The sequence below is a fragment of the Mixophyes fleayi genome, chromosome 6, assembly GCF_038048845.1.
Source record: "Mixophyes fleayi isolate aMixFle1 chromosome 6, aMixFle1.hap1, whole genome shotgun sequence".
Classification (NCBI taxonomy): Eukaryota; Metazoa; Chordata; class Amphibia; order Anura; family Limnodynastidae; genus Mixophyes; species Mixophyes fleayi.
This window is the reverse complement of record NC_134407.1, coordinates 143,179,902-143,188,471: the sequence shown is the minus strand read 5'-3', so window position 1 is coordinate 143,188,471 and position 8,570 is coordinate 143,179,902.

The window sequence follows — 8,570 nt, the reverse complement described above, 5'->3', positions numbered from 1 at the left end:
TACACATATATAAATATATATAATATGTATATAGTATACAGTACATATGGTGAGTATTGAATAAAGTATAACATATCAATAAAACATATACAGAGAACATATAAAACATATTAATAAGAGGCATAGTAAAAGATCATATTAATACATATTTAGTAAAAACACATTAATAAAAACACTGGTTAATGCACTCCTAAAAAGGTATTAATAAAAGAGTATAGGAATCTATGGAATTTAAAACAGCAGGAGACATCCATTCCACGTACTTCATAATGGTTACAAAAAAGGAGCTATTTCGTAGTATTCATTAAGGCCTTGTGGGGCTAGGGTCCCTAATTCAAAGATCCAGAACATTTCCCTTTGTGAGAGTTTGGTATCTAGGGCCCCGCCTCGTGGACCTAATGTAACATTTTCAATTGCTCTGAAGTTTAGTTCGCAAGGATTTGAATTATGTTTTTCTAAGAAGTGGCGTGATACTGAGTGGCTTTCAACTTTGTTTTTAATGTTCCTCACATGCTCTTGTATCCTCAGTTTTAGGGGGCATTTGGTCTTTCCTATGTACTTGAGACCGCATGAGCATTCTAATAAATATATCACCGAGGTGGTCAGACAGTTCATAAAGTGCTTAGTGTGGTATTCTTTGCTATTATTAAAATTATAAAAAGTCTTTTTTTGGTTGGTGTACCTGCAAATGTTGCAGTGATTACATTTAAAAAAACCTTTGATGGCTAAGAAAGTGTTCGTAGTTTGTTTTTCATTTGCAAGCATGCTTGGAGCCATGAGATCTTTCAGGTTCTTATTTTTCTTAAAGATAACTACTGGTTTATCTGGGAGAATACTGCTAAGTACGGGATCTTTCTTTAAAATGTTCCAATGTTTATTGATAGTAGATTTAGTTTTTACTTCACCACTATTGTGTTGGGTGATGAATGAAACTGTGTCCTTCCTATTTTCATTTTTATGGTATTCAAGGAGATCAAGTCTTTTGATTGCTTGTGTTTTTTCTATTGCTTTTCATACATAAGTCTTTACATTAGGTGCATTACTGCACAAATGTTTTACTCTACTTCCCTGCTTTCTCTGCATATTGCCAGCTAAATGCCTCCTTTTGTTACAATATATATATATATATATATATATATATATATATGTATATATATATATATATATATATATATATGGGTTGGGTACGTTTTTTCGGTTCTGAAAAACCTGACACCCATTTTACCTGCAAATAAAAACCGAAAGAGTTAAAAAGCGATGGCAATATTAATAGACTTACCTTTAAAGCGACTCTGAAGATCACCAATGCTGTAAAATGCTGACCGCAACTGATTTTTACTGAAGAGCTGTCCGTCACCTGTTTTCTGTCATCGCGACTTCTATTCCTCTGAATTTAAAACGGCAATGTCTGGTTAAGTGTTTAAACACTTAACCTACGGGTGCCCGACATTGCCTTTAAATTCAGAGGAATAGAAGTCCTGTGATCTTCAGAGTCGCTTTAAAGGTAAGTCTATTAATATTGCCTTCGCTTTTTAACTCTTTCGGCTTTTATTTGTAGGTAAAGAGGGTGTCGTAATAGTGGTAATCATATTAACGATTACCACATACATATATATATATATATATATATATATATATATATATATATATATATACATACTGAATGTAAATTTGTATCACTAGCTTAGGGACTCACCTACAGGAGATGCCTTGACGTCCGGCAGGTGAGCTTAACCCCAATATAGCTATATTGTGCACAAAATTCTCCTTTATGTTTATGCTGACACAGTGATTTTTAAATTCTGTTTGTTTCTGAGCGCCGGACAACATTTTTCTTTTATTTGCACTTGCACATTGGTCCTATTTGTCCTTGGCTGCCGTTTCAAATGATTTTATACACTTGTACACATTTCATTAATTTAAAGAAGCGCCCTTTTTTCCTTTCACTATTTTCTAGTTTTTTGGGAGTTGACCACTCCCTACAAAGGTGCTGCAGGCTTTATAAGATGGAGGTTCAGGGGAAGGTTCTAAATGGAACACCCTGAATGTAAATTTGTATCACTAGCTTAGGGACTCACCTACAGGAGATGCCTTGACGTCCGGCAGGTGAGCTTAACCCCAATATAGCTATATTGTGCACAAAATTCTCCTTTATGTTTATGCTGACACAGTGATTTTTAAATTCTGTTTGTTTCTGAGCGCCGGACAACATTTTTCTTTTATATATATATATATATATATATATATATATATATATATATATATATCGCAATTGTGATTATTATTGTTTTTGATCATGTTAGTAATATGGATATTTATGTCAGTATTAGGTGATTAGATGTTTATGGGGCAGTAAAATTTGATATACTCTATGGGGCTTTTGTGGAGTTCAATCCAAGTGATTATTTGTGCCCATAGTCCCTATACAGACTCAGGAGCTTCTTACACTCACTACTGACTCAGTGATAGCAGATGGGTCAAAGATATTGGTTATACCTTTGATGTTGTGAAAGGTGTCAGCGGTGTTATATGGATGTGAAGCCACAAACGGCTTTAACTTAAAAAGGTTGCTGTTTATTGAACTTGGCAACACACTTGATGCAGGTACTCACTGTTGGTAGACACATGTACACTACAGCAGCAAATAGGTTCATACAGTCCTATGCAGGCAGGTACTTTGGTACACTGTAACACTCCTGCACGTCCGTGCAGGATGCTGTGGTTTTCGATTCTCCCCTTATGTATGGTATATTTAATGGGGAGCCTCCAGACACTACTACTGGTATTTGAGGAACTTATATATATTTAGGTACGCAGCTATTACAGACTGCATCCGTTCGCTGTGCTGGTCTTAATGGAAGTGATGGTGCAAAGCCAAACTTTTGGTTTTGCGCATTGCACAAATGCGCAGTAGCACATTCAGGACACAATCATCCTGCCCCAATTCCTCCTACACTGGACCACCGGGGAATCGTGCTGCAAGGTAAACTAGGAGACGGAGCCAAGCGCTCCTCTGCTAACAAAAGAGAGGGCGAGAGGTACCCATAGAGATGACAGTGCAACAAAGGGAGACCAATGGAGAGGAAGGACAGGTCCAGAGGAAGATGCAGGATAGCAAAGTGGAGAAGAGCCTTTTAAGAGGAATTCAAATATATATTTTTTCCCCAGAATACAAGCACGCGTGCCGCCATGTTCAGTTCGACGGCGCAGAGAGAGCAGAGAAGACGTCCCCCGGAGAGCTGCGTGTGCAAGTAGAGAAGACAAGAAGCCGGCGGAGATCATCAGCGGTGGCAGAGAGCCCTTGTCAGGGCTAAGAGCGCCTCTGCTGCCTGAAGACTGGCGTGATCAAGATCAGAAGCCGGCGGCAGAGCGTGGAAGCAGCGGCAGACGGGGAAGGAGTCCAGGAGAAGCTCCCCGAAGATTTCAGAAGTGGGTAAGGCCCCTGTCGGGCACCACCTCTATTGGGCCCCCGCCCGCAGTATACCCCTGCTAAAGTCGGGCACTAGGCCCGTGGCCACGGTTGGGCATAAGGCCCGTGCAGCATGTAATAGGGGCACAAGGCCCAGGGAATTGGGCACTAGGCCCCGATAAAGTAGTGGGCCAGTAGGCCATAAGTCTTGAAGGGCACAAGGCTCTGTTAGTTAGTTAGGTAGGGGAGGCTCAGAGCCCCCAGGTATAAGGGCACAAGGCCCTTAGGTAGGTAGTGGCCTAGAGGCCATAGGAAGGCCACAGGGCCTGGTTAGGGGCTGACATCCCATAGACTGAGAAGGGCACAAGGCCCTAGTAGATAGTTAGGGAGGCCACAAGGTCTGAGTAGGCAGGGGCTAGTGCCCCTAGGTGGTAGGGCACAAGGCCCTAGTTAGTGGGCTCAGAGCCCTGAGTTAAAGAGGGGGCTGAGGCCCATAGTCAAAGCACAAGGCTCTGTGGGCAGCTGTGCACGAGGCACATGGTGTGTAGGGCATAAGGCCCTGGTGGTGTGTGCAAGAGGCGTGAGAGCCTTGTGAGTGTAGGCGCGGTCCTGTGTGAGGTGAGCACACGGAGTTAGGAGGTACAGTAGAGCGGAGGCTCCTGTGGTGCTGTAGGAACAGGCTGGTTGGCTAGCAGCTGTGTGCTCTGGTGAGTAGTGTACAAAGTACTGTATACTGCATTTATTTTGTCTGTGCGGCGAGTATTGTTTGTGTTACTGTATTTTGGGGTGTGCTACATTAAAGGTAGGCTCTTGTTTCCTGTGTTTTCCTGTGCTAACCCGTGCTGTAGGGACAAGTGTAGTTACCAGCTTACACATAGTCAGGGAAGAACATACTTAGTTTTCCCGTCCCTTAGGTCCCTGGGGTCATGCTGGTTCCCAGAGGGGGTGACTGAGTGAGTCGGTGGCAGTGCAGCACACCTTGAGGCAGTTCCAGGGGCGGCCCGTGGTTCTGATTGAGGGTCCCCAAGGCCGGTTCCGTGCAGGTTAACCTGTGGTTCCGGGTGTAAGGACACGTGTTAGATACCCGAGTACAGGCAGTCGGGCGGTTCAGTTCGATCGGCTGTTCCGTGCGGCAGTCGGCCCACGGGTTTGTGTGCTGTTCCAGCAAACCTCAGTTGGGACTGGTGCAGCCGGTCCTTAGGGTCCGTGGGTGACCCCATCGTAAGGAGACAGTCTCCTTGGTTAGACCTGGGTGAGGGGGTTAGGTACCGCCCTCCGGTATAGTCCGTGAACACCGGCTGGTGTTCCCCGTAGTGTGTAGTGAGCAGTTCCGTTAGTGCACCACACCTAGTTAGTCATAGTTGTTTGACTTAGTTGCGTTGCCGACCATCAGAGCGTTGTTAGGGTCGGGTCGCTGTTGTAGTCAGTTTAGTTTTGTGGGTGCCTATCTTAGTCTCACTGAGAGCGCAGAGGGAGGCTGTGTGTTCATTGTCATCCACAGGTGTCGGGGAGGTGCAGGAGAACCGGTTCGGAAGTGGGAGAGTCCCTGTGAGTATCACGCTCGATTCCCCCTTTCGGTTAGGCCCTCACCGGGTGGTGTGCGAGGTACTTGAGGCGGGACTAGTCCTGGTCTCAAGTGCCTGTAGTCCCCCGTGCCTTGGCAAGAGCAAAGTGAGGAGGCGGCAAGGGGGCTTGGACTGAGAGTGTCCTTGTTCATTGCCGTATTCTCGGACAGCCCTTACCTGGTAGGCTCGGTTTAATTCTGTTTCTCCTCTTAGGTGTTATTCGTGAGCGTACGGAGAACTTCCCGATCCGGAACCGAGGTAGGATCCAGTCATCCACGCGAATCGTGGTAAGTCTTTAGAAACTAGGAGTTAGTCGCCCCGTGAGGCACATCTCCTCGAGGGTCCTTACAATTCCACTGCATTTATAGGGAAGTCCTGTTTAAATAGCGTTAACCCAGTCTGCTTGAATAAAGATAATAGCCAGGATTGCTATCAAGAGGTAGAGAAATGTTCAATAATACCAAACTTGTTAGTGAGAAGGTATGGTAACCGGTCTCTTAACAGATAACTGGAAACTGTCCAATTGAGTTTTACCATCCTGAAACCAGTGAAGCCGCGCTGGATACTCTGAGCCGTTCTAACTGTGCGCCACTGATATCACTCCCCCCTCCACAGGGCCCTCTTAAGAACATCTTGGGCCCTCGGGCACAGCAGTGGTCTCCATAGTCTCCTCCTCCGTCGCGCTCCGCAATGGATGTCGACATGCACTGCGAGCGCCGTACGGAGGAGGAGACCATGGAGGGAGCCGGATCGCCAGCTGACCGCAAGGTAAGTATTGTCTTTTTTTTTCCAGGTTTTTTTTTTTTTTTGCTGCCTCCGACGGGCCCCCCTGGGCTGCAGGGCCCCCGGGCACCTGCCCATTGTGCCCAATGGGAAAGACGGCCCTGCCCCTCCACACTACTTCCACATGTATTGGGTCCTCAATCTCTCCTCTGCACCAGCTCATATAACTGCAAACAACTTCAATAATAAAACCAGGTCTTCAGCAGTGCAAATAATCCTTTCTCAATAACAAGTAAGGTTTGCTCAAACATATCTTTCAGGAAATTGCCCCAAGGCGTCAGACTGCTTTACTAGATGATCATTTATGCTGGAAAACCTTAATTCTTGTCATTGCAGTCTCTTGTTTTATCTTGAGAGAGCATAACAAAGCGAAACACGCGTCGGCATGCTTTACCTCCTGTTCCTGACCTGCTATTTCTACTCTATGGCCCAAACTTAGATTCTATCAGGCAGTTAGCAATAGACTTTTCTCCCCTATTAGACCAGAGATATCTAGGGCCATCAGATAGATTTTTTTACAGGCAGTATCACATTTCCTATACCACTGAGCGGCATCTAAACCTATTTATTGCTTATAATAAGCTCTATGTGCAGTGATACTTATGGCCATTAGGTAGATGACTTTATAGGTAGTCAGCAACTCACTCTCTATACTACTATTTCGCCAACATTATTTCTCTGGCTACAATAATATTATCTTTGGGTAAATAGACCATATATACATCTATTCCCATTTTATAAGGAATAGCTGACAGATGCCACCAATCCTTATTATGGACAAACAGATTCAGTGGCCATTAACCCCTATTTTATAAGAAGACAATCATTGGATTTTGAAATATTAATTGAGGTCTATACATAACCAACAGCATTATAGGCTCTATTCTGTTATGGAAATGAATGGTTAATTATAAGAATAGCACTGCTTTATCTCCTTTATTTATTTACCTATTTAGATCGTCAATATTATAATATCTAATAGCAGAGTCAATAATTTAAGACACAAATCAAAGTGTTTATTATGAACAAAATTTAAAGAGATAACAAAGCAGTTGTAGTTGAATCTGCATTTTAAAACACTGTATCCAAGTTTACTACTGCACACTATTACCCTTGTTTTTATTATTTTGCAACTTTTTGTTAACCCAGGAACAATATTTTTTTTAATGTATATCAATAAAATATGATTTTAAGTATGGCTGAACACCCTGGAGTGCCCTGATATCTACTTTTTTACTTTGTGCAGCTTCCAGATATAGTCTGTATAATTGATGAAGTGTTTACATGATTTACTAGCTAATTGAAGTTTTTAAGATGTGCTTTTGATGAATTTATATAATAAATGATTTTTTGGAATTATCTGCCGTTCACATTTGTTCGTGGCTATAAATTCACTATTGCAAATATTTTCTTCCATATTTTTAGAAACTGCATCGAAGCTGTATCAAACAATGATGATGAAGAGTAAGCAGTCACACAACTAGATGTAGCTGCTATTCAGCAGGCGCATGAAAGCCTTAAAACAATATTCCCACCAACCACATATGAGAAGTACAACTTTCCTTATCCCATTCACCCAAACAAAACATTTTACTGTAAAGGAAAGTGTAATTTATCTTTAACATAGGCTATGCAATAACAGAGCAATGGCTGCTAGTTCTCCATCATGGCAATGGTCAAGTGCATATTATCTGCACAGAGGATCAGTCAAAACTCATCAAAGAACTAAGCTCATATTGTCAGTCCTGATCTAATATATGGAAATACATCAGTGGTTAGTACCTCTGTGTCACAACTATATGCGTACCTGCTGTTGTTGGCGCAACTCAGAGGAAGGTGCGGAATCTAACGTGCCCCTGGTATTCACCAGGGACCCCCGCAAGGAAGCATGGACTCCGCTGCAGGGACACGCAGGTTGCGGTCCTCCCACGAGTCAACAGCGAGATACGAGAGGTGTCAGACAGGCCGGGTCAGTAACGTTCTGGAGGTATGAGGTACACAAGGATATCCGAAAGAATGGTGAGACAAGCCGGGTTGATAGAGTTCAAGTAGCGCAGTACAAGGGAGAATCCAAATAGAGGTGGTCAAAAGGTCACAAGCAGCACGGGGATAGTCAGGAACAATGCAGAAGCCTGGAATACACACTAACACGCTGGAGACAGGAAGACCTGATACTCTGGCACTGGTAGGAGGGCCAGAGGAAGTTTAAATACAGGAGTGCTCCAATCAACATCAGCGCTGCAGCGCTGTCATATTCAGCGCCAGGAATCCACTATAGCGTCCCGGGGCGCGTTGTCTTGCAGAGGTCGGGCAGCCGAAAATCTGTAAGTTATGCGTCTGGTTGCTAAGCAACCAGACGCGCTGGGCGGAAGGACAGGCGGCCTTGCAGGACGGCGCCCGACAGTATACCCTCCTCTTCTTCCTCCTCCTCTTGTTTGAAGGAATCTTCTAAGAACTCTAGGAGCATGAAGGTCCTGTTTGTCCACCCATGATCTCTCCTCAGGGCCATACCCTTTCCAATGGACAAGATATTGCTGTTTGCCATGAAGAATGCAGGAGGCCAAGATCCGATTGACCTCGAATTCTGTTCCAGAAGAGGTTTGTATAGGTGGGGGACGACAGGGAGGATCGTAGTCGTAGTAATGAGACATGAAAAGTATTATGACATCTCTGAGAAGGAGGAAGTTTCAATTTAAAGCACACAGGATTGATTACTTGCAGGATGGTGTAAGGGCCAATAAATCGAGGAGCCATCTTCATAGAAGGAACTTTTAGTTTCAGATCCCGGGTGGATAGCCATACTCGGTCTCCCA